General features: G+C 42.0%; 1 protein-coding gene across 1 annotated transcript in view; it reads right to left on the bottom strand.

The window, feature by feature from the left end:
* LOC112219113 (prickle-like protein 2) overlaps positions 1–10,970 on the bottom strand; it is a 107,477-nt gene extending 96,507 nt beyond the window's left edge. The window contains exons 1-2 of the mRNA XM_024380328.2: positions 10,770–10,970; positions 10,044–10,129 (exon numbers count right to left, since the gene is read on the bottom strand). The gene's annotated coding sequence lies outside the window, so the exon portion shown is untranslated. The remainder of the gene's footprint in view (positions 1–10,043; positions 10,130–10,769) is intronic.
* Positions 10,971–27,303: the final 16,333 nt, after the last annotated feature.

Raw genomic sequence — 27,303 nt, 5'->3', positions numbered from 1 at the left:
TCCCCACAAAGATAGTAAAATTCTCCCTTGTGGGGCAACTTCCTGACCTCTCCCTCTCCTTTCAGATGGATTGATAAGCAGAGTCCAGAAAAGCAGAGCGGCTACTCTTTCATCTGTGAAACACAGGGCTCACTAGCATTCTCTTGGCTATTAATAGACACACACACACACAAAGTATGGACACTTAAACACCTCACTATGCATAGCCAAGAGAAAAAGGCTTCTGTATGCATAGAATCTTTGGGACATCATAAAATGTTGACCGGTGATGAAGGATCTTTCTGGTCTCTATAATATCCTCTGTTTTGTTGTTGAGCATTGACGATATCTGCTACTGCGTCACTCATGGATTCTGCTGTGTGCTTTGAGTCATTGTGAGCTGTGGATGTGATGGGGACCAAAAATAACACTTCGCCCACTCCTCAGATGATGCAGAATACGCAGTATGAAAAGCCTGAGCATGAGGGAATGGATGCAACACAGTCCGCAAGACATCTTGGGCCAGATACAAGCAAACCTACACACCAGAACATGTTCATTTTAGCTTATAAACATTCATTTATTACACCACTTCAAATATGATTTAACATTTAAACAATGTGATATACCACTGTGTTGGTTAGATTGAATTCTACCATGGTCATGCTTGCAGCTCAATACACTACTAAAGGCAACCAATATCCAGTCAGTTGGCTAACTCAATAAACCATTCCAATACATCAACACTGACTGCTGTGTCATCAAATCCATTTTTTGTGAATAAACAAATGAATACTGCTCCAATGGGATTCAGGTACATAATGAAAATAGGAAATGCCATCATGTTCCATCCCAGAGGGAAACATTTAGGTGAAAGTGTTAAAATGTCTATTGTTTTGTCTTTTAGCCACCTGACTTGGGCCACTCTTCTGATTTGTTTATGTTGATTAAATATACATTATATGGCTATAAAAAAATAAAAAATAAAAATAGAATCGACAGTGAGAAACTAACTTTCTGGCCATATTGGTGATGAAAATGCCAGGCGATAACGTCAGATACAACACTTACCTCTGCTGGTGACTCTGGGCTAGAGCTGAAATCTATCCTAATACTTTAAATAACAACTAGGTGGTGTAACAGCAAACTCATCATTCTGCGTATAGGACTCATCAGAGTTCACCAGAGCAGAGTAAGGAGACTTTAGATGAACAGAAGGTAAAAGTTAGACTGCTGAACGTGCCAATAGTCACAGGAATGTCATGGGAAGTGGAGAGGGGCTGGTAATTAGGTGAGGGGACAGAGATGGAGTTAGATACCGCCACAGCTGTGTGTCTGGTGTATCTTAGCCAGTGTGTGTGACAGTGTGTCAGCGCTGGCCTTTGACCCTGGCCTAAGGGACACAGAGATAATGACTGCATCTCCTGATGTTAACGGGAAAACATGTCAAATGACATGAATGAACAGTGCAAACCCTAACAAGTGTGGGCGGGTGGAAATTGTAGGCTGTGGTACGTAGTGAAGTCAGTGTGTGACTGACGGCTGCGAGACTCCCCCTTTATTCCAGGGGACAGTTCATTAAGCCAGGATCAGCACCAGTGGAGATGCAGGCGGAGTAAGTCCTCTAGACTCCAAAGCAGAGCAGAACACTGCCTTCATGGCTAGAAACTACTGGGGAAGGAGCTCTCCGGCAAATCCAGGATTTCTTCACATCAAGGGGGAGAGTGCATTGATCAATTTATTCTCCTAATTTCAGAGGGGAACAAACATGTAAACAGCAACCACAAGGTTTGTATGCAAATCGAACAAAATCACAAGGACGAATGTTTTCCTACAGGAATGTAAAGTTACAATGTCAGTCAAAGTTACAAATCGATTCAGAATACCAAATGCACTTCTCCAGACATTGGGATTCACTTGCCCTCTCCCTTACATACTGTAGATAAGCTGGTCTACATCACTATCTAGTGAGTCTGACTTCATCCTCTTCTCCAGTCTCTCTCTGGGTCAAAGAGGGATTTTCTGATGCCAATCTGTCTCAGTCCAATACCCAGAGTGCTTGGCACCTGTTCAGTATGACCTCTAATAACAGTCTAGGAAAATAGATGGGGATCAGACTAAAGCAACAAGACACACAGAGATACCCCTAGTCTGGCACAAGATTTCGATATGTTTTTGTTCAGGAATCAGCTGTGGAACACACACAGTGCCATGAGGACCATCTCTCCTGGTTGTTAAAAACATGTAATGGCAGATCACTATTAAGAAATGATAAGACAATAATAAAAGCTGGGTGACTGTTCCATTTTTAAACATCCATATTTGATATCTATTGCTGAAAACTAATTGCCCTTTAGGACAAAGGATATGTACTCCAGTCTTGTCTGAATAAGACATGTTCGCCTCCCTGTTGAAAAACAAAAGCGTTTCAACACTGAGACAGTAAACACAAACAACTAAGTGAAGGTGGAAAACAAGACTCCTCAAAGCTTAAAACAAGATTTGGTCCCATAGAATTAGAAAACAAGGAAAGTTACCCCCAACACTGAATAAAAGTTTTTGAAGGTCCCAGAATGAAAAGCACCTACTCAAAATGCAAGTCAAAATGCAAGTTTTGGCTTGTGACTTCTGGGCTCTCTGATTATGTGGGTTTTCTGGCACTGACACACTGGCCAGTCCACAACGTCAAAGTCAGGGTAAAGAGACGACTTCTGTTGTCTGCCCGGGCCAAGACTTTAATCAACAGCACTTCAATTTGGCTTTATGGCTGTTTAGAGAACAAGATGCACAAGTCGATGGGTTGTAGGAATGTGAAGCCTTATATACACTACCACAATTATAGTATAGTTAACATTTGCACAGCCTACACTAATGACTTCAAATATTTAATTTATGTTAGGGAGTAAACATTATTTATAATAAGGGTTACATGGATGGCCCTCCCGTCAGCAAAATATATTGTACCTAAACCCTCCCTGAATGCTTGAAAAACCAAAAAAAACAAGTGACCCTCCTTTAAACCCTAAATAATCATTAAAACAAAGTGGATAGCAGAAAACATGTCTACCATTTACCCTCACTTCTTGGACAGACCAAACTGTTCTTCATCCTGTAAGCATTTACATGGCAACGCAGGAATTTTGATAGTGCACAGGGCTGAGGGCCAGAAGGTTGTGGGTTCGCAGACAACTGTGGACAAGAATAGGGTGGAAAGATAACATTTATAGTAAAAACATTGTATGAATCTATCATCGTATTTGCAGGTCCGAAAAAAAAAATTCTACATCATTTTTCACATTAGCGGGATATTATTTTAATACCACACAAATTAATGAAATTACAGGCTAGGGAATGGACAGATAGGCCTAGCTATGTGTTCATCTTACCATATTTATCCAATGGCAAATTAGTGTCTTGTTCGCCACGAAACTGTCCCTGTTGGCAAATAATTAAAAATGAGACGTCATGCAGAAACATTAAGCTTTAATTTCTGGCTACTCTTCTTCCGTGGCTTAACCCAATGAGAGGTCACAAGTGTTTCCCTAAAAGCTGTCTGGGTTTTAGGGCTGTCTCCAATTGGTCTAAATTTTAAATCATGTCTTAATCCATTTTTTTTCTATTTAACTAGGCAAGTCAGTTAAGAACAAAAGTATTTTTTACAATGTCATATATAGACACACCCTATGTGTTTTAATGAAATCAACTAGATACAGTGCCTTCAAAAATTTATTCACACCGCTTGACTTTTTCCACATTTTGTTACATTACAGCCTTATTCTAAAATGGACTAAATTTAAAAAACAGAAATACCATATTTACATAAGTATTCAGACCCTTTGCTATGAGACTTTCAAATTGAGCTCAGGTGCATCCTGTTTCCATTGATCATCCTTGAGATGTTTCTCCAACTTGGAATCCACCTGTGGTAAATTCAATTAATTGACAAGATTTGGAAAGGCACACACCTGTATAAGGTCCCACAGTTGACAGTGCATGTCAGAGTAAAAACCAAGCCATGAGGTCGAAGGAATTGTCCGTAGAATGCCGAGACTGGATTGTGTCGAGGCACAGATCTGTGAAGGGTACCAAACCATTTCTGCAGCATTGCTGTCTGCACTAACACAGTGGCCTGGATCATTCTTAAATGGGAGAAGTTTAGAACCACCGAGACTCTTCCTAGAGCTGGCCGCCCGACCAAACTGAGCAATCGGGGGAGAAGGGCCTTGGTCAGGGAGGTGACCAAGAACCCGATGGTCACTCTGACAGATCCAGAGTTCCTCTGTGGAGATGGAAGAACTTTCCAGAAGGGCAACAATCTCTGCTGCACTCCACCAATCAGGCTTTTATGGTAGAGTGGGCAGACGGATGCCACTCCTCAGTAAAAAAGGCACATGACAGCCCGCTTGGAGTTAGCCAAAAGGCACCTAAAGACTCTCAGACCATGAGAAACAAGATTCTTTGGTCTGATGAAATCAAGATGAAATTCTTTGGCCTGATGGCCAAGCATCACGTCTAGAGGAAACCTGGCACCATCCCTATGGTGAAGCATGGTGGTGGCAGCATCATGCGGTGGGGTTGTTTTTCAGTGGCAGGGACTGAGAGACTAGTCGGGATCGAGGCAAAGACGAACAAAGCAAAGTATAAAGAGATCCTTGATGAAAACCTGCTCCAGTGCGCTCAGGACCTCAGACTGGGGCGAAGGTTCACCCTCCAACAGGACAACGACCCTAAGCACACAGTCAAGACAAAGCAGGAGTGGCTTCTGGAGAAGTCTATGAATGTCCTTGAGTGGCCCAGCCAGAGCCCGGACATGAACCCGAGCTAACATATCTGGAGACCAAAAAAATAGCTGTGCAGCAAAGCCCCCCTCCAACCTGACAGAGCTTGAGAGAATCTGCAGAGAAGAATGGCAGAAACTCCCCAAATACAGGTGTGCCGAGCTTGTAGCGTCATACCCAAGAAGACTCGAAGCTGTAATTGCTGCCAAAGGTGCTTCAACAAAGTACTGAATAAAGGGTCTGAATACTTATGTAAATGTGATATTTCTGGGTTTTATTTTTAATAAATTAGCAAAAATTCCTAAACACCTGTTTTTGCTTTGTCATTATGGGGTGTAGATAATAAAAAAATATGTTCTAGAATAAGGCTTAACCTAACAAATTGTGGAAAAAGTCAACTCACTGTATGCATTGAGCATGTCTGATGCTTTAAGCTCACTGTTCGATGAAATAACACTCTAATGACTCAAGAGGGAGCCAGAGATCAAGATCATTTAAAAAAAAAACCTGACCCGACTATCCACATGCTCCTACTGGTTTTAGCAGATTCTGCCTTACTCTCCCGAAGTTGCCGGTAATAGGCAACATGAGGAGTCAGAAAACTTTCATGTGTAATGCCAATTTATCTTACCATTTCTACCGATCTGCGTGCCAGTTATGGTTTTCATATGTACAGTTGTAGAACGGTTTAATTTCATTATTATAATAAAGTCTTCGTATCTCAAAATCACTGTCAGGTGGTTAATCAAAATTCTATCTAAATGAAAATGATGCAAACCTAAAAAAGTAACTTCTATTGCCAGCTATGTAAAAATAGCCTATAAAGCTAACAAATAAAAAATTGCAGCCTGCAGGTAGAAAATATCCTGATAAAAATAAATATATCACATTGGCTATGCACGGCCTGTCTGCAACGAACTTGAAACACTATCAGGTTGGGTCTGGCCTGAAGCTTCTTGCAACACTGTACAACATATTTTGGGCCCCCAGAGTTACCCGAGCCAGTGAGCTTGGGACAGATACAGCTGTAGGCTATTTGCGCAAGGGATAAGAAGTAATCAGGTAGGCCTATTTTATGACATTTCCACTGGGTCACAACACAGTCATCAGATTACCATATTGCAGAAAAGAATACAAACACATCCGTCATGTATTCATTAGCTTAAATGATGACACCCTTGTAACAGAAAACACACATACACGGATTTCATCTCCCTGAGCAGCGTAAAGCATCTGTTACAGAGGTGTCATAGATAGCAGCATCATTACTCCTTGGATCTCATCCAGACTCAAGATATAATTTCCCCTCTCCAGGTAGACAAACACAGAAAGGCCATAAAGAGCAGCGCTTACAACACAATATTTCAATATGACTGGGGATCAAAGGAGAGCGCTGGATAGGAGAGAACTAATAAAACAGGCTCTTATCTGGGGAGGGGTCCGTCCACAATGACCTCTGTCACATGGGGTGACTTTTAGATGCAGCTAACCCTGGCTCATCTCAACTTTTAACATGCCACTCCATTGGAATTCACGAGCCGTCCGATTGGCCCTCGGTGTCTCAGTGGGCTACCACATGCTTCCCCGTTTCTGTGACCACCATATCTAATGGAACGTTTAATTAAAAAAATGTTAAAAAAGAATTACAGCCAAAGACAGCTTCTCCCTCTGGAGCCCATAGAGAAGCAACTGATCTTGACCCAGCCTTTGATGCAGAGAGAGAGCGAGAGAGGAGTAAGAGAGCTAGAAAGGGAGGGGAAAAAGAGGATAGGCTCCCAACCCTGTCAGAGGATTTGTAAAGGTCAAACTATGATTCATTTAAGGGTTAAAGAGTTCTCTGGGTTTGTATTATTGCTGAGCAAAAACCCTCCGGCGCTGTCAAAACACAGGCGTTTAAAATTGGATCCTCTTAAAACGACAAAGACAAAACATTCAATTTACACAATAAAAAGCCGCCACAACATCTCATTTGCCTCCTGACCTAAATGAGTGTTACCACGCGGCACAGATGTTGCTGCTTACCACTTTAAAGGACACGGGGAGTGGAGGAGATAGGGATTTGGTCCAATAATTACCAGTAAACCTCTTCAGGGCTTTTACTGGAGGTTGGCATCCATCTCCATGCCAATACTGACACTACAGAGAAGAGAGGAACCATGGTAAATTCAACAGGCCTATTGTGTTTGTGTGGTGGTGGCCACCAGGGTCTCTCTCCCCCCCGCCTTAGTGCTGTGGCCTCTTCAGAACTAAAACAAGAGGGTCCTTTTTAAAGGCACATTCATATGCCAAACCAGGCTGACAGTTTTATTTGACTGGGCTGCTTGTTAACATGATGAATAGCAAGGTGGGTCTGTGTTATGCAGATCAGATCGGGTTACTGTGAGGACAGACGTCAGTGGGCTTTTAGGGCGCTCACTGAGGCTGGGTTAAAACTCAAACCCAAACACCCTCCATATCCTTTCTCCTCTGATTTTACTTCAACTTGGGTTTCAGCTTAGGCCAGTGGTGCATACAAGAGCAGGCTTTTTCCAAATACTACGACTAACCTATTGTACTACGTGAATTAAGATACTGGCAAGAAGAAATTACTGCAAATGGGAAGACTTTGCAGGAGTTACAGTAAAATTACTATAACCTGCCCTAGTATTAACTACTGGTCAAGTGTTAACATTCAAGCACCATTATCATTGGCAGTGGTGCGCCAACATGCCTTGGCAGTGCGTTAGGCAAGTTATCGAACACAGCTTTAAAACACACCAGTGGAGAGTTAAGTGGGTCACACGATCAGGCTGATCAGATATCTGCTCTCACACAGTGCTCATGTTAATAAGCTCTGTAATGAGTCTCATTAGCACAAAGAAAATCAATCAAGCCAACGGCTAGCATTAATAATTCAAAGGAGCGCGTTGTGCAAGTTAAATCCACTCCTGTCTTCCCCTATCCTAACCTCCCCTGCCTAGAACTGCCAACTCTGGTTACACAGCTACACTGGCTCTCTGACACACTTGCAGTAGGGTTAGTAATGTGCAGCTACTCTTCATCAGAATATATTGGCATTATTGAAATGGACAGATTGAATTGTTCTGAAGCCAGAGGCAAATCAAACTAATCCCCTGAATCAATACAACTAGGCATACAGCAGTCTATTCATCCTGTAGTCTATTCATCCTGTAGTCTATTCATCCTGTAGTCTATTTAGAAGACAGTAGCTCACAGTAACGCATAACATATTCCCGTTTGCATACATTGCTTTTCTGAGAACAAATCATGTTATACTAAAGTGACAAATTCTTATTGGAGTTTTCCTTTAGTCTATCTTTTTCAGAAGCCAGACTGAGTGTGATTGGTTGGATGAAAGCTCAACAGTGGTCGGTGAAGAATCTGGTCAGTAGTAGACCCGAGTCATTTAAAATGGATGGCACTTGACTGGACCTTCAATAGGACCTGAATGGGACCAGCCAACACAATAAAACCACTGCGGAAGAGTAGGCATAAAACCCCTGGACACCAGCTTAGCGGAAGCTTCTTTATAGCACAGAAGAAGGAAAGAAGAAAAAAAACTGCCGCAAACTCTTCCTGAAATCTCAAGCTCCTGAACATTTAGAAAAGCATCAATATTTTGGAGAATTCTGGAGATACACATGTTAAAGTGTAGGGAATGGTAGGGGGATGTGGATCTCAGCGCTTACTTAGCACAGTCCCTTTTACTGTTAGTTATTCATTTCTGAGAGTTCAACACAGTTCTTTAAATGGCCTGGCTTTCCCAACCTCACACAGTGCATGTCATCAAAGAGGGTGCTCTTATGCAACTATGTCTGACATCAGCAACAGTGGCTGTTTAAAGGCTGTTTTTTTATTTTTAAATAGTCCAGTGCCAATCCCAACCGATATACACCATGAGCATCATCAATAATTTCCCAGGGAGACAATTCAAGGTCTGATTTTGGCAGTCTTGCAGGTCCCTGTGTTGACTTAGTAGTTTTGGCACTCTTAGTTAATAAACAGCAGGGTTATATAGTAGCCTAGCTACAGTACTGTCTATACTATGTACGCACCTGCCTTCTCCGATTACCTAATCTCCAACACTGAGGTCAGCTAAAGTCCACATTCAAAATAAAACACCCATATCTACATCAATCGGCATGAAAACATACTTTGCTGAGAACCAGGGAGGAAGAGACTTGGAGTGTTTTCTTTTAGAAAGGAGTTCAGTGATGTTCGTAGCCATAAAGTTCCCTCGCACTGTTCTAGCTTCTGCACACAAAGCAGAGTTTTCAAGGCCGCCTGTAAGAAATGTCTGCCGTTGGGTTGGTTTGTCGGGAAAAGGTTTACTTTTATTGTGGCACTGCAAACACAGGCAATTAAAGGCACATTCCAGAGGTTGGCTGTTGCCCTGTAATAGTTTACAGAATGGAGGCCTGATGAGCCTCTGCCTAGACTGGCAGCCCCTCCTCTCTCAGTGTAGACCCTCTTTTACAGACCGACCAGGCCTTCATTAGGGCTGCTTACATTGCTGATAGAGAGGACGTGTCACAGAGGGATGTCTACTTTTTCTTGGAAGAAATGAAACCATCATTTAGAGGTAAAAGTTATTGCTTTCAATAATCGATGAGTGCCCCGATTTAACACTGAATAGAGCTTTTGCTTGTCACACCCAGTTTAACTAATAACTCTTGTAATAAAGTTTGCACACACACAGTTCAACTATTTTAAACAGTTCTGGAAAATTAATGTTGTCTTAATATATAGACACATAGTAAATCATACCTAAACACAATACAGTTTATAAGTGCTGCATATGAAAGTCTACCCAACGCTCATTCCTTTCACTCTAAAACAAATACAAGCGGAGAGTGTGTGTAGAATGACTGCTTCAAATATCCCATAGTGCATGAATGGCTTTCTTAAAGTCAACTTATGTTAGGGCACACAGATCATGAACAATGCCTTGCTGACTCTGATATGCATGGCTGAGTCCGTTAAAGCCTTAACACATGAGGGCTTCAGTAACTCACAGTTGTCCTCCAGACCAGTGCTCTAGCAGAGAAGGAAGTGTCCAATGCCTCAAACTGGAATAGAGATATGGTCTATACTATTCAAGAGCAGTATGTATTCAGAGTTTCCTCAGGATGTTTTCTCAAACAAGGACTATTTCACCTTACCAACTACCACCACTGAATCTTTTAACTGATACTAACTGAAGTTTTTGGCAGGGAGGGAGTAGAGAGATGCCCTGTAAAAGTAAGGGTAAGTGTATAAATATAGAAGGAGAGAGAGGCTCCCTACCTCCATTGGTGCAGAATGAAGCCCGGTCACTGGTCTCCACACACGTTACACAGCTGTTCACTCTCTGATTCAGCAAGGGTGTTCAGCTAGTGACAGAGAGAAGAACCAATATATGATACCTCCTTGTATAAACGCATCTCTTCATCAAACACATACAATATGTGGTCTCTCACATGACAACAATTCACATTGGGACAGAGTAGGTTTACAGATTATCTCGAAAGCCATCGAGATTTTGAGACATTACAATGACATAAATCCAGGTGCATTAGGTCCTACTCCCTTTGAGTATATGACCTGGGCAAAATTCCCCCAAAATACCACTGATACAAAGAAAATATGTTGGAAAAAATATAGTTCTGTGCCTCAGTCTAACAGTTCATAAAAACAGAAGTCTCTATGAAAGGTTTGACAAAGTATGCATATTGGCGTAGAATACAAACCAACTATTCATCAGCGGGCCAATTAATGTGACTTAATTCGTCTTTGATTTGTACTGGTGGATGCGTTATCTTTCCCGAGCATATGTAACTTCCCCACGGAAACGGTACAAAGAGGAATGCACTGCTTTGCCGATTGAGAAACAAAGTCCACAGACTGCATTTACACAGCACAGTGTTTGTGGAAACTGGTAACCACACTGATGCCGTTGTCATGCGACCATCGTTTATTATATTTCTGCTAAAACGTGGGATCCTATGAAAAACGACAACTTGCATCACTCACCGTTCTACTGGATTCTCTCTTCTTGGAGCTGCGAGTGAACATACCAGTCTTGTTCCAGGACGGTGGGATGAGAACTGAGACCAATAAAGCAAAAGGTACACTTGAAGAGTGTCCGCGCACGTTCGTAAACAAATCGTGGCGCTCGACTTTCCTCAAACAGAGAGCCCTGCCCTCGCGCTTCATTCATCAATGAAGAAGCGCGGTTTCCGGATACTCCAGCTCTACTTTATTGCCTCCAATAGAAGCAGCAAATTCCGCAGAATATATTAATCTTGACAGCTAAATATTGCAAGTAACACTTTACACTGTCGTTATTAATTACATTTCTAAAAGTAAAGTGTTAACCATACTCACTCCGTTCATTAGGCTACATAGAATCAAAATGTAATTGACATTACAAGTGAATTGTCAGAGTATTTTTCCATCATATTGCCTACTGTATGAAATAAACTAAAAAGTTGGAAAACTTTGCCTTTGAATCGTTCATGAGTTTTCCTATGCTAATGTTTTACCATCAGACTGTAACCAAGCCAACCCAAAAAAACTCCCCTTCTCAAACACAGAACTGAGGACTCACTTCACTGTATTCTCTCCAAGTCACATTTGGTAAGAAATGATACATTTTACCCCCATTTGTTTGATGAAGTGTCAAACTTTTTCCTCCCACTCTGGAATTTCCCGTTTCAAATTCCCATTTCAATTTCCTGTGAGGTATAGCAGGCAGAGTTGGCTCTCCAACAAGTGCTTGCCATTTACCACCAGAGAAAAGCTTTGCCGCATCACCAAGACACAGGCAGACAGACTCAATGCACTCGAGAGAGCTTTTCCTCTCAAAGGAGAATTCTTCACAGAGAGCAGAGCCATGTTAAGAATATCACTGCAATAATCTCCATGCTCAGGGCTCTATTCACTTTACTGGGCAATTGTATATATATATATATTTTTTAAAAATTTTATTCAAAGGATGGTAAAACTGCCTAATATATTATACAACTCCTTGAATTCCCTCTTGGCTTTTCTCTATCTTCAACATGCTCATGTACCACTCAATTCACTACATTTCTATGTGCTTACCTTGCTTCACTTCCCACAATGTTCAGACATCTGTCTTCAACACTTTTGAATCTGGAACAAGGTTACACTACTCTGAAGAAGCAGCACTGAGGCACAGATGATAAAATAAAGATAGTCAGCGCTGTCTACTGTTTGTAGGTGAGAGCTTTGATCTTCAGACTTCCTCACTCCTGTGGACTAAAACATCCAATGTTCCACATCAGCAGGCTCTATACAGACACAGAGAGATATATATGCACGCTCTAGCGCTCACACACACACACACACACACACACACACACACACACACGCACACACACACACACACACACACACACACACACACACACACACACACACACACACACACACACACACACACACACACACACACACACACACACACACACAGTTTGTGTATGTACAGCAATGATGGTGATGGTGGTGGGGGCTGTTCTACAAGGTTTATCTGCCGCTGGGTTTACGATAATCCTGATGTTATCTAAAAACAGGATGAGGATCATCATGGCCGAGGTGTCTAATATTTATTTTTCCCAGGGCATGCCATGATTTTTTACCTCACAATTTTCAGTGTTCAGAAATAAAATGTCCTTAGGATAAAGGACACATGTGTTGGGAATGTACAGTAGAGCCCCAGGACCTATAAGGACCGAGGTCACTGTTTAATCTGTGTGGGAAGATCTGGGAATATGTCTGATTTGAGCACACACAGGCACAGATGTAGACAGACACAGATGCAAGCAGAGGTACAGATACAGATACAGACACAGACAACCATACCCCCCCACACACACACACACACACACACCTGATTCTACACAATGGTTAGATGTAAACTGTAGTTCAAAATAAAAAAATACAAACATGGAATAGAATAGAAATTGATTCTAAATATTCACTCCAGTACAAGATGATGATGTGAAACCATGTAATCTATACATAATACACACAAAACACATATTCCACATTGAAAGGGGACTCCAACCACTCCCAGCATTAAATGTGCTCTAAAAAAATATGAACATGCAGTCTGCACAGCTCCACGAGGTTAGATTAAGGAAACAGCTGAACTTGCTCTACTGCATAATTCAGAGGTAACTCTCCCTGCACTGCTGCAGGGGGAAATGTCAAAGCTTTCCAATGGAATACTGCATACTAAGGTGGTTTTAGTAGCAAACCCACAAAGGGGTTTTCTGTCTGTTACCACTTTGTTAGCATGGCACAGGGCTCTGGTTGGTGATACAGGGTGCAGTGACGCTGAACTCGCCCGAAGGGGAGGAGTCAACAGTTCAGGTGGGACACTGCGGCTGCTCTAACCCTAGGCTAAACACTTTACCTGGATAATTATATCAACCCACCTATTTAGCAGTCTGTTCCAGATTGAGTATTGCCAGAGGATATGAGTGAGCATGTGAAGAGCGGTTGTGTATGAATTGCTGATAAGGTTAGATTGAGTTCAAGTCATAGCACCTCATATAAGTACTCATGAAAACAAGTTAATTACCTAGTTTACCTTGTAGGTGTCAGAGTAGTTGTTCAATCTTCTCCTTTTGACAGTGATAATTGAAGTTGGAGCTGTGAATGACAGTGTGATCCTAGCACCTGGGCTCCGTAGACTTACAGGTGTTTGCTGGGTCTTGTTAAAACAGAACATGCCTACGTGAGGAAGGATCCATGGAGATGGTAAACAGTAACCATACTAGGTGAGTTGGAGGGCGCGCAAGCACACACACACATACACACATTCTACTGGCAGAGATGTCGTTCTAAGTAACATAGCTTCACATGCTTTTAAAACAATCAATAAAATGCTCATAACCATTACAGGTAAAGTAATCTATTTTTCTGGCATCATGTTAGTGCTGAACCAATGACCATAACATATTACAGAGGACCTACCTCCTACATTGGAAAACATGAGATTGAATGGGCTGTTTAATTTAACCTGAGGTCTGGGGGAATGTACATACATCTAGTCAATGTGGGCTGCTACAGTACTTGGGATGTTATCTCTCTGAGGATTGATACTCTGCCAAAGACCAGTGGTTTTGTTTAGATAATGACATGGTCATGGTCATGCTCATGGTCCTTGTATGTTAGATCCACAACATACCCACAGAAGTGCTACATCACAAACTGTCTGGACACTAAAACAACTGGTTTCAGACCAACCTTATTACATTGAATGCAATATCTACTGTTGGCTACTGTCGTGTCTTTGGCATCATTAAAGGTGAAGACTGTTATTTTATTAAATCAATTCTCTGTAATTATTTTTATGTGATTAAACTAATCATGTGAATGTAATTAACTAGGAAGTCGTGGGCACCAAGGAAAATCTTCAGATTACAAAGTTATAATTTTTCTAATATAACTCTTCAGATATTTTAATATCTTATCAATTAGTCTTCTAATTAATGAATTATTCTTTATCTCACTTTAGTCTCATTCCAAACGTTGTAAAATGTTGGTTATCTGCACGAACCCAGCCATTACTATGAATCATCCATACACCAATTGGCTTAATCATTTATTTACTAACTAACTAAATAATCACAGAAATGCATAAACAAACAACACAGTAGATATGGTTACAAGGAAATGATAGGGGATGTTCCCTAGTGGGCTAAGCCGATATGATGGCTTGGTGGAAAAAGGGAAGTGGGTGTGGACTGAAAACATGCGGGAAAGACAAATGGAATCACTATACAGTTGATAATTATATTAATTGAAATGCTAATCCTTTGCACATGAACGCTCACTCATTCAGGTATAATTGCAATTAATATATATTTATGCCCAGTGTGTCGTCGTGATTTCTGTTGGAATCCGGTCCTTTTGCAGAGAGTCAGCTCATCAGCATCTCTCTCTGCTTCCCTGAAGATCAAAGTCATTTGTGGTTAGAATGGATACTTCAGAGTACCATTCAGAAATGTTCTCATAGAATAGCTGTTTCGGCGGTTGTCTGTCTTCGGCATCCCAGGTTGACATAATTTCTAGCTGCAGACTAGTAATTAGTATCTAAGATTTGCTCTTATTCTGTTGGGATTGATAGTCTCAGAATTTAACTATTTCCACCCGTGTAGCCAATACTCCACGTGGTATGGTTAGGAATTCAACATCCATTGCACCCTTAGCTTATGCTGAGGTTTTTGTGGTCTGAAGAAGATTTCCTCAGGAGGGGTTTTTATTCGTAACAATAGGAAATTGCGGTTCATGTCGCCAGATCATGTCTGTGCTCACAGAGGCGGGCCAATGACTTAGTTAAACTTGAAAGGGAATACAATTCTCTCTAAAGGTTTAACATCACATTACATCATTTCACAAATAGTTTCATCTTTACTCATTCATTTTATACAATAATTAGATGCAAACCTCATGATTTTGAAATGTACACATTCAGAGATATAGTTATGTGTGTTTCCTGTCCTCTCTGTGGTCACCAAATGAAACACTCATCATACCCATCCCTTAAGTGTCCACGGACCATTCCCACAAGTGGATATTTTGTTTCAAATGCCCATTTTGGGGATTTAGGAGTTTGCCATGTGAAAACCTTTGTTCTCTCTGTGTCTCTCTTTCTGCATGGCCAGGAGGAGAGAGTCTCCGCCAGGAATTCATGGCCTGAGATAACAGAACTTGGGTGTAGGAGAGAGTGAGAGAGGGGGGGGGGGGATGCCACGATCTACACCCAGAAAGGGCCACGTCATGACACTACCTACCAAGAATAATTTCCCTGTGAGCATGAAATCTGTCATGTCATTTCCAGGAACAGCTCTGTAGAAACACAAGGTGTTGGCATGGCACTGTCAGATCCTTCTGCTTGGTACAATGATGACTTTCTCTCTCCCTCTTTCTCTCCTCACTTCTATGCTACTGTAGACACTCTCTTGTGTTTAATAGAGCCCCCTGGATCTGTTGACAACTAACAGCTAAAAGAATCCGCAAGCTCCCTACAATACACCTGAGATTTGGTGTATTGTAGGCTTGCACAAACTAGCTGGAGCCTCAGCACACAACTTATTTGAATGCGTTTTCATGGCGCCCCATGGTCATAGCATTGGCTTTGTATTCCCAAGTCCCTTTCATGTATGGTTCGTAAGCTACAGTATGACAGACAGTCAATAGCACATGGTCACAGTACTGCACATCTTAGAAAAAACTACCAACCAGTAATTACACCTGGAGGACCAGGTGACTGTCTAGAGCAGACCCTCATAGACAAACAAAGATGGGGGGAGGGTTCACAGAAACATTTTTATTTTATTTATTTTACCTTTATTTTACTAGGCAAGTCAGTTAAGAACAAATTCTTATTTTCAATGACGGCCTAGGAACAGTGGGTTAACTGCCTATTCAGGGGCAGAACGACAGATTTGTACCTTGTCAGCTCAGGGATTTGAACTTGCAACCTTTCGGTTACTAGCCCAACACTCTAACCACTAGGCTACCCTGCCGCCCCAACAAATACACAGCGTAAATCTGTTCTTTATGGTATGGTCGGGAAAGTGCAATAATGTTAAAGTAATCATCATGAAAGCAATGAGCGCTTTATGGCAGAGGCATGTCTTCTCTCTTGTCTATTCATAGCAAGATCATAGCTATTATTACCTTTATTTTTATGTGTTATTACCTGTCTATTATTTCTCTATTTTCTTTCTGTCTGCATTGTTTCTGTCTGCATCTGTCTGCAAGGACCATGAGTAAACATTTCACCGTTGGTCTACACCTATTGTTCACTAAGCATGTGACAAATAACATATGATTTGATATTAGACTTCATAGTGTGATACATCAAGGTTTGTGTATGAAAATTATGTATTAGCATACAGTGAGGAAAAAAGTATTTGATCCCCTGCTGATTTTGTACGTTTGCCCACTGACAAAGAAATGATCTGTAACGGCTTTCCTCCTCCTCTTCTGAGGAGGAGTAGTAGGAAGGATCGGAGGAACAAAATGCAGCGTGGTATGTATCCATAATGTAATTTAATGAGAATGTATACAGAATACAAAAAGAACAAGAGAAACAAAATGAAAACCGAAACAGTCCTGAATGATGCAAACACTGAAACGGAAAAATAATCACCCACACCACACAGGTGGGAAAAGGCTACCTAAGTATGATCCTCAATCAGAGACAACTAATGACACTTGCCTCTGATTGAGAACCATACCAGGCCAAACACAAAAACACCACATAGAAAAAATAACATAGACAACCCACCCAACTCACACCCTGACCATACTAAAACAAAGACATAAGAACTACAATAACAAAAGAACTAAAGTCAGAACGTGACATGATCAGTCTATTATTTTAATGGTAGGTTTATTTGAACAGTGAGAGACAGAATAACAACAAAATAATTCAGAAAAACGCATGTCAAAAATGTTATAAATTGATTTGCATTTTAATGAGGGAAATAAGTATTTGACCCCCTCTCAATCAGAAAAATTTCTGTCTCCCAGGTGTCTTTTATACAGGTAACGAGCTGAGATTAGGAGCACACTCTTAAAGGGAGTGCTCCTAATCTCAGTTTGTTACCTGTATAAAAGACACCTGTCCACACGAACAATCAACCAATCAGATTCCAAACTCTCCACCATGGCCAAGACCAAAGTGCTCTCCAAGGATGTCAGGGACAAGATTGTAGACCTACACAAGGCTGGAATGGACTACAACACCTTTGCCAAGCAGCTTGGTGAGAAGGTGACAACAGAAGAAACACAAAAGAACTGTCAATCTCCCTTGGCCTGGGGCTCCATGCAAGATCTCACCTCGTGGAGTTGCAATGATCATGAGAACAGTGAGCAATCAGCCCAGAACTACACGGGTGGATCTTGTCAATGATCTCAAGGCAGCTGCGACCATAGTCACCAAGAAAACAATTGGTAACACATTACGCCGTGAAGGACTGAAATCCTGCAGTGCACGCAAGGTCCCACTGCTCACGAAAGCACCAACCAATACATGCCCGTCTGAAGTTTGCCAATGAACATCTGAATGATTCAGAGGACAACAGGGTGAAAGTGTTTTGGTCAGATGAGAGTAAAATGGAGCTCTTTGGCAAAAACTCGCCGTGTTTGGAGGAGGAGGAAGGCTGCCTATGACCCAAAGAACACCATCCCCACTGTCAAACATGGAGGTGGAAACATTATGCTTTGGGGGTGTTTTTCTGCTAAGGGGACAGGACAACTTTACCGCATCAAAGGAACGATGGACGGGGCCATGTACCGTCAAATCTTGGGTGAGAACCTCCTTCCCTCAGCCAGGGCATTGAAAATGTGTCGTGGATGGGTATTCCAGCATGACAATGACCCAAAACACATGGCCATGGCAACAAAGGAGTGGCTCAAGAAGAAGCACATTAAGGTCCTGGAGTGGCTTAGCCAGTCTCCAGACCTTAATCCCATAGAAAATCTGTGGAGGGAGCTGAAGGTTCGAGTTGCCAAACGTCAGCCTCAAAACCTTAATGACTTGGAGAAGATCTGCAAAGAGGAGTGGGACAAAATCCCTCCTGAGATGTGTGCAAACCTGGTGGCCAACTACAAGAAACGTCTGACCTCTGTGATTTCCAACAAGGGTTTTGCCACCAAGTACAAAGTCAGTTTTGCAGAGGGGTCAAATACTTATTTCCCTTGTGCCTTTGTGCCAAAGCCGTGCAGGGCTGTCTCTCCCATTTGCAAGGGCACCTGACTAATGTACCATCCTACTGCTCACTGCTGGTGACTGCGTGTACTGCTTTAGACCAGGTTATTAGACCAGCCTAAACAGCCATTACAAGAACTAAAGCACAGGTAGGAACATAGCACTTACTACACTGCTCCATAAACACTCAGCCACTGAACTAGCTTGGATAGTGACACCACAGAGCATAGGAAAAACAACGCTGAAGGATGCAGAGACTGTAATACAGCTAAGAGTGTAAGAGAGAAAGTACATACAAAGTGTGTACACATTCATACACATACCCAAAACTGACCGTCTTCTTCTGCCTCATTAGACAAAGAAGAGCCAGGCCGTAACACTGCCATAATATGAGAGAAAAAACACTGCAAGAAACACAAAGCAGCTACAGTACACTGGACTGAATATGATGCTACATATTTCTAAGGCACATTTTTATGTTCTAGTGCCCTCAATCTCAACTCTGGGCCCCGAAGCCAGTTGCACTGCGGTTTTTCATTGTTCCCCTCTAATCAGGGACTGATTTAAACCTGGGACACCAGGTGTGTGCAATTAGTTATCAGGTAGAACAGAAAACCAGCAGGCTCCGGACCTCATAGGGTAAGAGTTGAATACCCCTGTTCTAGTGTATGGTGAAGGGATGTGGATAGATACACAGTAAATACAGTACACTGTGTGGTGTTTGTTGGAGAGAAGAAAACACAATTCTTAAAGGATCTTACAATGTAAAAATAAATGTTGAGTATATTGTATAATAAATAAGTCATTTACCATGTTATGTACAGTACTTACACCTGTTCTATTGACATATTTACACATTGGAGGGAATAGGGGTCATTTGGAGGATGGAACCCTCGTTACTTTAGCACCACTGAGAGGTTGGATATCTTGGCTTGAAAAGCAGCTGAAGAGAGCTGCGAAGAGAGGGAGGGATGCCAATACAGAGGGATGCCAAAACCACACACATTTAGAAAAAAAGTGCTATCTAGAACCAAGGGTTCTTAGGCTGTCCCCATAGGATGACCTTTTGAAGAACCCTATTTGTTTCCAGGTAGAACCCTTTTGGTTCCAGGTAGAACCATTTTGGGTTCCATGTAGAACTCTTTCCACAGAGGGAGCCAAAAGTGTTATTATCTGGAACCAAGAAGGGTTTTACCTGTAGCCCAAAAGGGTTCTCCTATGGGGTGAGCCAGTAAAAACCTTTTGGAAACCTTTTTTCTAAGAGTGTACTATGGATACAAACACAATACAGGTGACATGTTTCATGTTTTGGAGGGAAATAGTGGTAAATAGTGATAAAACATGATCTATTTCTGAAGAATAGTTAGTAATATACACACGGTTAAACGGTCAATTTAGGCCACTGTGATGAGCAGGACAGAGCCAGAAGACGGAGTGCATTTCCCACTGTAACCCTGACGCATTAATGTCACTCTGCTTCCATCCTGTGGACAAACAAGGAACAATGTTTACACTGCTACAATAAACAGGATACAGCATAGTTTAGTAACAGTAACACAAATCATGATGTATCAACTCATCTACCATGCCATCTCTTTTATAACTGGCCATGAGAAGAAAAAACCCTGTTGAAGGTGGTTTTAGGCTCTGGCCTTTTGTAAGGTTCTCTGTCACAACGTTATAAAGGTATTAAACCAAACTGTAAAATGGGGCCGCTGAATGAATTACATATACACTACCGGTCCAAAGTTTAAGAACACCTACTCATTCAAGGGTTTTTCTTAATTTTTACTATTTTCTACATTGTACAATAATAGTGAAGACATCAAAACTATGAAATAACACATATGGAATCATGTAGCAACCAAAAAAGTGTTAAACAAATCAAAATATATTTTATATTTGAGATTCTTCAAATAGCCACGCTTTGCCTTTATGACAGCTTTGCACAAGCTTGGCATTCTCTCAACCAGCTTCACCTGGAATGTTTTTCCAACAGTCTTGAAGGAGTTCCCACATATGCTGAGCACTTGTTGGCTACTTTTCCTTCACTCTGCGGTCTGACTCATCTCAAACCATCTCAATTGGGTTGAGGATGGGTGATTGTGGAGGCCAGGTCATCGGTCATCTGATGCAACACTACATCACTCTCCTTCTTGGTAAAATAGCTCTTACACAGCCTATAGGTGTGTTGGGTCATTGTCCTGTTGAAAAACAAATGATAGCCCCACTAAGCTCAAACCAGATGGGATGGTGTATCACTGCAGTAGCCATACTGGTTAAGTGTGCCTTGAATTCTAAATAAATCGCAGACAGTGTCACCAGCAAAGCACCCCCACACCATCACATCTCCTCCATGCTTTACGGTGGGAAATACACATGGGGAGATCATCCATTCACCCGCACCGTGTCTCACAAAGACACGGTGGTTGGAACCAAAAATCTCAAATTTGGACTCCAGACCAAAGGACAAATTTCCACCGGTCTAATGTCCGTTGTTCATGTTTCTTGGCCCAAGCAAGTCTCTTCTTCTTATTGGTTTCTTTTAGAAGTGGTTTCTTTGCATCAATCGACCATGAAGTCCTGATTCACACAGTCTCCTCTGAACAGTTGATGTTGAGATGTCACGCCCTGACCTTAGTTATCTTTGCTTTCTTTATTATTTTGGTTAGGTCAGGGTGTGACAAGGGCGGTTGGTTTATGTTTTTGTATTGTCTAGATGTTTTTGTCCTGTCTATGGTTTTTGTATATCTATGGGGTTTTAGTATGTCTAGGTATATGTAGGACTATGGTGGCCTGAATTGTTTCCCAATCAGAGACAGCTGTTTATCGTTGTCTCTGATTGGGGATCCTATTTAAGTTGCCATTTTTCATTGGTTTTGTGGGTTATTGTCTATGTGTAGTTGCATGTCAGCACTTGTGTTATAGTGTCACTTTTGTTATTTTGTTTAGTGTTCTTCGGTTAATAAAGAAGAATGTATATCACCCCGGCCTTGGTCTCCTCATTATGACGACCGTGACATGAGATGTGTCTGTTCCTTGAACTCTGTGAAGCATTTATTTGTACTGCAATTTCTGAGGCTGGTAACTCTAATGAATTTATCCTACGCAGCAGAGGTAACTCTGGGTCATCCATTGCTGTGGCGGTCCTCATGAGAGCCAGTTTCATCATAGCGCTTGATGGCTTTTGCGACTGCACTTGAAGAAACTTGAAATGTTCTGTATTGACTGACCTTCATGTCTTAAAGTAATGATGGACTGTTGTTTCTCTTTACTTATTTGAGCTGTTCTTATCTTGCCATAATATAGACTTGGTCTTTTACTAACTAGGGCTATCTTCTGTATAACCCCCCCACAAATGAACTTTTAAGAAGGCACACCTGTTAATTGAAATGCATTCCAAGCGACTACCTCATGCAGCTTGTTGAGAGAATGCCAAGTGTGTGCAAAGCTGTCATCAAGGCAAACGATTTGAAGAATCTTTGAAGAATCTCAGATCTCAGATATAAACTGTATTTGAATTTGTTTAACATTTTGTAGTTTACTACATGATTCCATGTGTTTTTTCATAGTTTTGATGTCTTCACTATTATTCTACAACGTAGAAAATAGTAAACTAAGGAAAAACCCTTGAATGAGTAGATGTTCTAAAACCTTTGACAGGTAGTGTAAATGCATAGTAATCTAATAGCATTTGCATAAGCAATGATGTGGAACACTTTCAGCTTAATACACAGGATAATCAAATGCAACAAATCTATCCCACGGAATGAAAGGAGCGGCATCTCCTCTGTAGTTGGACAACACTTATAGTGAGTGCCCTCCACCGCACTTGACTTAAAACAACCGGTATTCAGTTAACCAGCCTTGAGTGTCCAGAGCTCCACTGGCTTTGAGACAGATTCAGCGTCCTCAGCCTGATCTCCATTACAAAACCAGGAGGGCCCACTTCACCGTGCAACTGCCCAATAAGGCTCCGGTCTCTCCAGGCACTTAAGGCATCAGAGGATTCTGAGCCCACTTGTGCCCACTGAGCCCACAGAGCCCACTTGGGCCAATACCCAGAGCAGAGAAGCCTTTGGAGCCAAGAGGAAGGAAGGGAGGGAGGGAAGAATGGATGGATGGATGGAAAGAGAGAGAAGAAAGGAGGGAAGGAGGGAAGTGGAGAATGATGTCTGAAACCAGGAATGTGAAAAGCCTGTTCGGTAAAACACTGGGGTAAATCTCAGATGAAAACTCGCCATCATAAGTGACCAACCATGAGGCTATGTGATGTGCATCATGTTCTTGCCTGGGATTTGTGTATATCAGCAGCTACATAGTTTCCTTGGGAGATCCACTTGGTTTCCTCAGCTAGCTGGAAGCCTGTTGCTGAGAGGTTGATGCTGAATCGACCCTGAGGACACAGGGAGGGAGGGAGGGAGGGAGGGAGGGAGGGAGAGGGAGGAAGGAAGGAATGAAGGAAGGAGAGAGGGAGGGAGAGGGAGAGAGAGAGATAGAGAGGGCAAGGGAGATATCAGCACTAGGGTTGCAAAATTCTGGGAACTTTAAATAAATTCCCTGATTTTCCCGAAATCACGGTTGGAGGATTCGCTGAATCAAGAGGGAATACGCTGGAAATCCGGATGACTCCACCCAGGATTACTGGAAAACCAGGGAAAGTTCCCAGAATTTTACAACCCTTTCAGCGCCTCCCCCATAAGGCCAACAGCAGGGAGCAGTAGAGAGCAGTTCAACTACATGCCGCAGCTGCATTTAAGTTTCATCAAAGCCCAGATTATATATGCCTGCCAAAACCCAGCGACAAATACCAGACTCTTTACAGCACAAACAGCTATAAACAGAGGTTGTCTCTTGGAACTCTCTTATGGAAGCATAAGTATTTGTCAAGTTAACAGAGCATGGTGAGAAGTGTATTACTACTGTAAATGTGTGCACACATTTTCTGAACACGTGTTGTGTTAACGGAAATGAAAAACATGTTCAGTAACTCTTGGAGTCCAATGAAATATTTATTTATTAGCCTATCAAAACCAACATGTTTTGGTGCAATAGTTTTCATTGGGATCTTTTTCAGTCATTGGAAACACATGGCCTCAGCCATATCTCCTGAAATGATTGAAAAAAATGCATTTACATGGGTTGGCACCCGTGTCTCACTGGGCCATGGCTCCAGCGAACCTGCTCTCACTTGAGGCCAAAGCCAGGCCACTGCTACTTCTCAGCTTGCACATTCATTCTTACAAAGCAACTGTTTTGATTATGCAGAGGTCGTTGATTCTGCTCTTCACAAGTCCTCACTGTCAGCCCTAGCTATGGAAACACAATGTCCCGAGTATAACAGAAGGCTAGCGTAACACTGGAGTTACAGTCGAAAAGCAGCATCAAGAGGGGAGGGAAAGTGTGGGGAAAGTGGGTGAAATGGTGTCTTTGAAGGATGTTTCTTCCTGTTTTACTGGCTTTCCCTTGTGGTGGGCTGCAGTCTGCGACACTCTGGAGACTCATCATATGTGCCACACATTGGGAGCTGGCTGGGACTGTGGGAAAGGTGGCATATACACACACATACAGATAGAACCCCTTCTCCATGCACTGGCTGAAGCTCTCTCACACACACACACACACACACACACACACACACACACACACACACACACACACACACACACACACACACACACACACACACACACACACACACACACACACACACACACACGTGTACACATGGAAACACACATGCATGGACAGCACACACATATGGTGCCTTCAGAAAGTATTCATACCACTGCACATTTTGTTGTGTTACAGCCTGAATTCAAAATGGATTCAATTGATTTGTTTCCTCACCCATTTACACACAATACCCCATAATGACAAAGTGAAAACATGTTTTAGACATTTCAGCTAATGTATTGAAAATGAAACAAATAAATATCTCAGTTACATAAGTATTCACACCCCTGAGTCAAAACATGTCAGAATTAGCTGCGATTACAGCTGTCAGTCCTTCTGGGTAAGTCTCAAAGAGCTTTGCACACGTGGATTGTACAATATTTGCACATCATATCTTTGCCACATTACTTTAGTGCCTTATTGCAAACAGGATGTATGTTTTGGAATATTTAGCACTGAGATGCAGTGTCTTAGACCACTGCGCCACTTGGAAGCACCCCATCTTTGTAGTGACTGGGTGTATTAATACACCATCCAAAGTGTATCAGCTCAAAGGGATTTCAATGTCTGCCTTTTTTATTTTAACCATCTACCAATAGTTGTCCTTCTTTACGAGGCATTGGAAAACCTCCTTGGTCTTTGTGGTTGAATCTGTATTTGAAATTAACTGGTCGACTGAGAGACCCTACAGATAGTTGTATGTGTGGGGTACAGAGATGAGGTAGTCATTCAAAAATTATGTTGAACACTATTATTGTACAGTCAGTCCATGCAACTTTTTATGTGACTTGTTAAGCACATTTTTACTCCTGCATTGATTTAGGCTCACCATAGCAAAGGGATTAAATATTCATTGACTCAAGAAATTTCAGCTTTTCATTTTTAATTAATTAGTGTGTAAACCAGTGACACAACATCTAAATGTAATCCATTTTAAATTCGGGCTGTAGCACAAAAAAATGTGGAAAACATAAAGTGGTGTGAATACTTTCTGAAGGCACTGTATACAGATACCCTCCACAGCCATATACAGGTGCACTCCCTCACACACTCCCCTGTCTCTGATAGACCCCACATGAGAGGCAGACATTGCACAACATCATGCAGAGAGACATGGGGTTATTACAGTCTCACACACAGCATCAGTGGTGAAGGGAGAGAGTGGAGAGTGTGTGTGTGTCTGTGTGCCAGCCAGCCGCCTCCTCTCACATGCAAATAGGATCTGCAGAGACTGGCCCAGGCAGGGAGTGTGTCCAAATCTCCCCTCAGACAGACGGGCCCCTCTGTCCTCAGGACATGTGTGTCTGCTCTGCTCGGTCCCCACTCACAGAAAACACTCCTGCTCTCTCTGTTAACAGTATCACCACACTCAGCACCTCACTAACCTCTTGAGCATGAGGCTCTGCTGGAACTTAGCACACATTGAACTCAACAGCACAGTTAGATGGTCAGACACTAGTGTTGTCACAATACGCATCCGACCACAAGGGGCTACAGAGAGTAGTGCGTATGGTCCAGTACATTACCGGGGCCGAGCTCCCTGTCATCCAAGACCTCTATACCAGAGGAAGGCCCTAAAAATTATCAAAGACTCCAGCCACCCAAGTCACAGTCTGTTCTCTCTGCTTCTGCATGGCAAGCGATACCGGAGCGCCAAGTCTGGGACCAAAAGGCTCCTGAATAGCTTCTACCCAAAAACCATAAAACTTACTCAACAGTTAGTTAAACAACTACCTGGACTTTCTGCTTTTCACCCCCTACCTACATGTACAAAGTACTTCAATTATTGTGTTACTATTTTATTTTGATCTATTTGTTAATATTCATACTTTTTAACTGCATTTTTGGAAAAGGGCACGTAAGTAAGCATTTAGCAGTCTGCCATTATCTACACAGTCTACACTTGTTGGATACAGCGCATGTGACAAATACAATTGTATTTGTATCGCGATACTAGGATATAAGGAAGCCCAGGAAACAAAATATGAACCAGACTCAATTTCTTGAGGAAAACAGTCCTAATGTTGTAAAAAACAGCTTTATGTTTTCACTCATAGTCACATTTGCTTATTTTTCAAGACAAAACAGACCTTAACTCCATGGTCCTTTTAAACTTACTTTTGTAAAATATTGTGTGCACACAATATTTTACAAAAGTAAGTTTAAAAGGACCATGGAGGACCATGGAGTTAAGGTCTGTTTTGTGTTTTCTAATTTGCCAAGGAAAATCTGGTATCATAGTATCGCAATTCTGGTATCGTGACAATACTATCAGACACACGGTCAAAGACACACCTAATAAACAAGATTAACCTAGATTTGTGAGGTCAATAGAAGTCTTAAGTCCTAACCTCAGAACTCACACCCTAGTTCTTACCTGTGGACACCAGGGGGCACTGTAGCAGTCTCCAGCTGTGGCGAAGGGGACTCTGTGGCCCTCGCGTGTAAAAGCAAACTGTCAGTCTGTAGCTGAATGACAAGAGAGAAAAACAATGGCAGAACATATTAGTAGACAAGACAAAGGCTTCGTAAAAATGAATCTGGAACATAGCTCAATCTTTTTGACTGGCCAGCATCGCTATAAAAACTCATATAGCAACAAAATAACAACTTGCCTCTTCCAAAATGAGTACACTTTCACATAACCTAAATCGAACCTTGCTTTTAGGGTCACCGTAATGGCAATATCAGTATAATTCCATCTACTTAGTGCAATTTAAATGGATCCCCCCAGGCCCTTTAATTGTGTGCTCCTAAATGACCCTAAAAGACATCTTGATCCCATTAACCCCACTCTGCTTGGACTTAATGTCTCTGTGAGGAGGGGGATAAGGAGGAGAGAAGAGGAGGCTCTTATTTTACAGCATGTTGTGGGAGTCAATCACGGTACCCTGACACTACACTACAAGTTAGCGTAATTAACTATGATGTAGTGTGTGTGTGTGTGTGTGTGTTGCAATGATTGACTATAATTGGTAGGGTAGTCTACATGGCCTTGCTGAATGTGTTCTGCAACTGGTTTTGACCTACTCACTGATGATTTGCATCTTGCTGAGGCCTAGTCATGCACTTGTGAAGGTGGAGAGGCCAGCAGTGGTGTAGTCTCTACTACACTCACAGTCCTCTCTCATGGCC

This window comes from Oncorhynchus tshawytscha, linkage group LG02 (genome assembly GCF_018296145.1).
Source record: "Oncorhynchus tshawytscha isolate Ot180627B linkage group LG02, Otsh_v2.0, whole genome shotgun sequence".
Lineage (NCBI taxonomy): Eukaryota > Metazoa > Chordata > Actinopteri > Salmoniformes > Salmonidae > Oncorhynchus > Oncorhynchus tshawytscha.
This window is presented reverse-complemented; position numbering and strand designations above follow the sequence as displayed.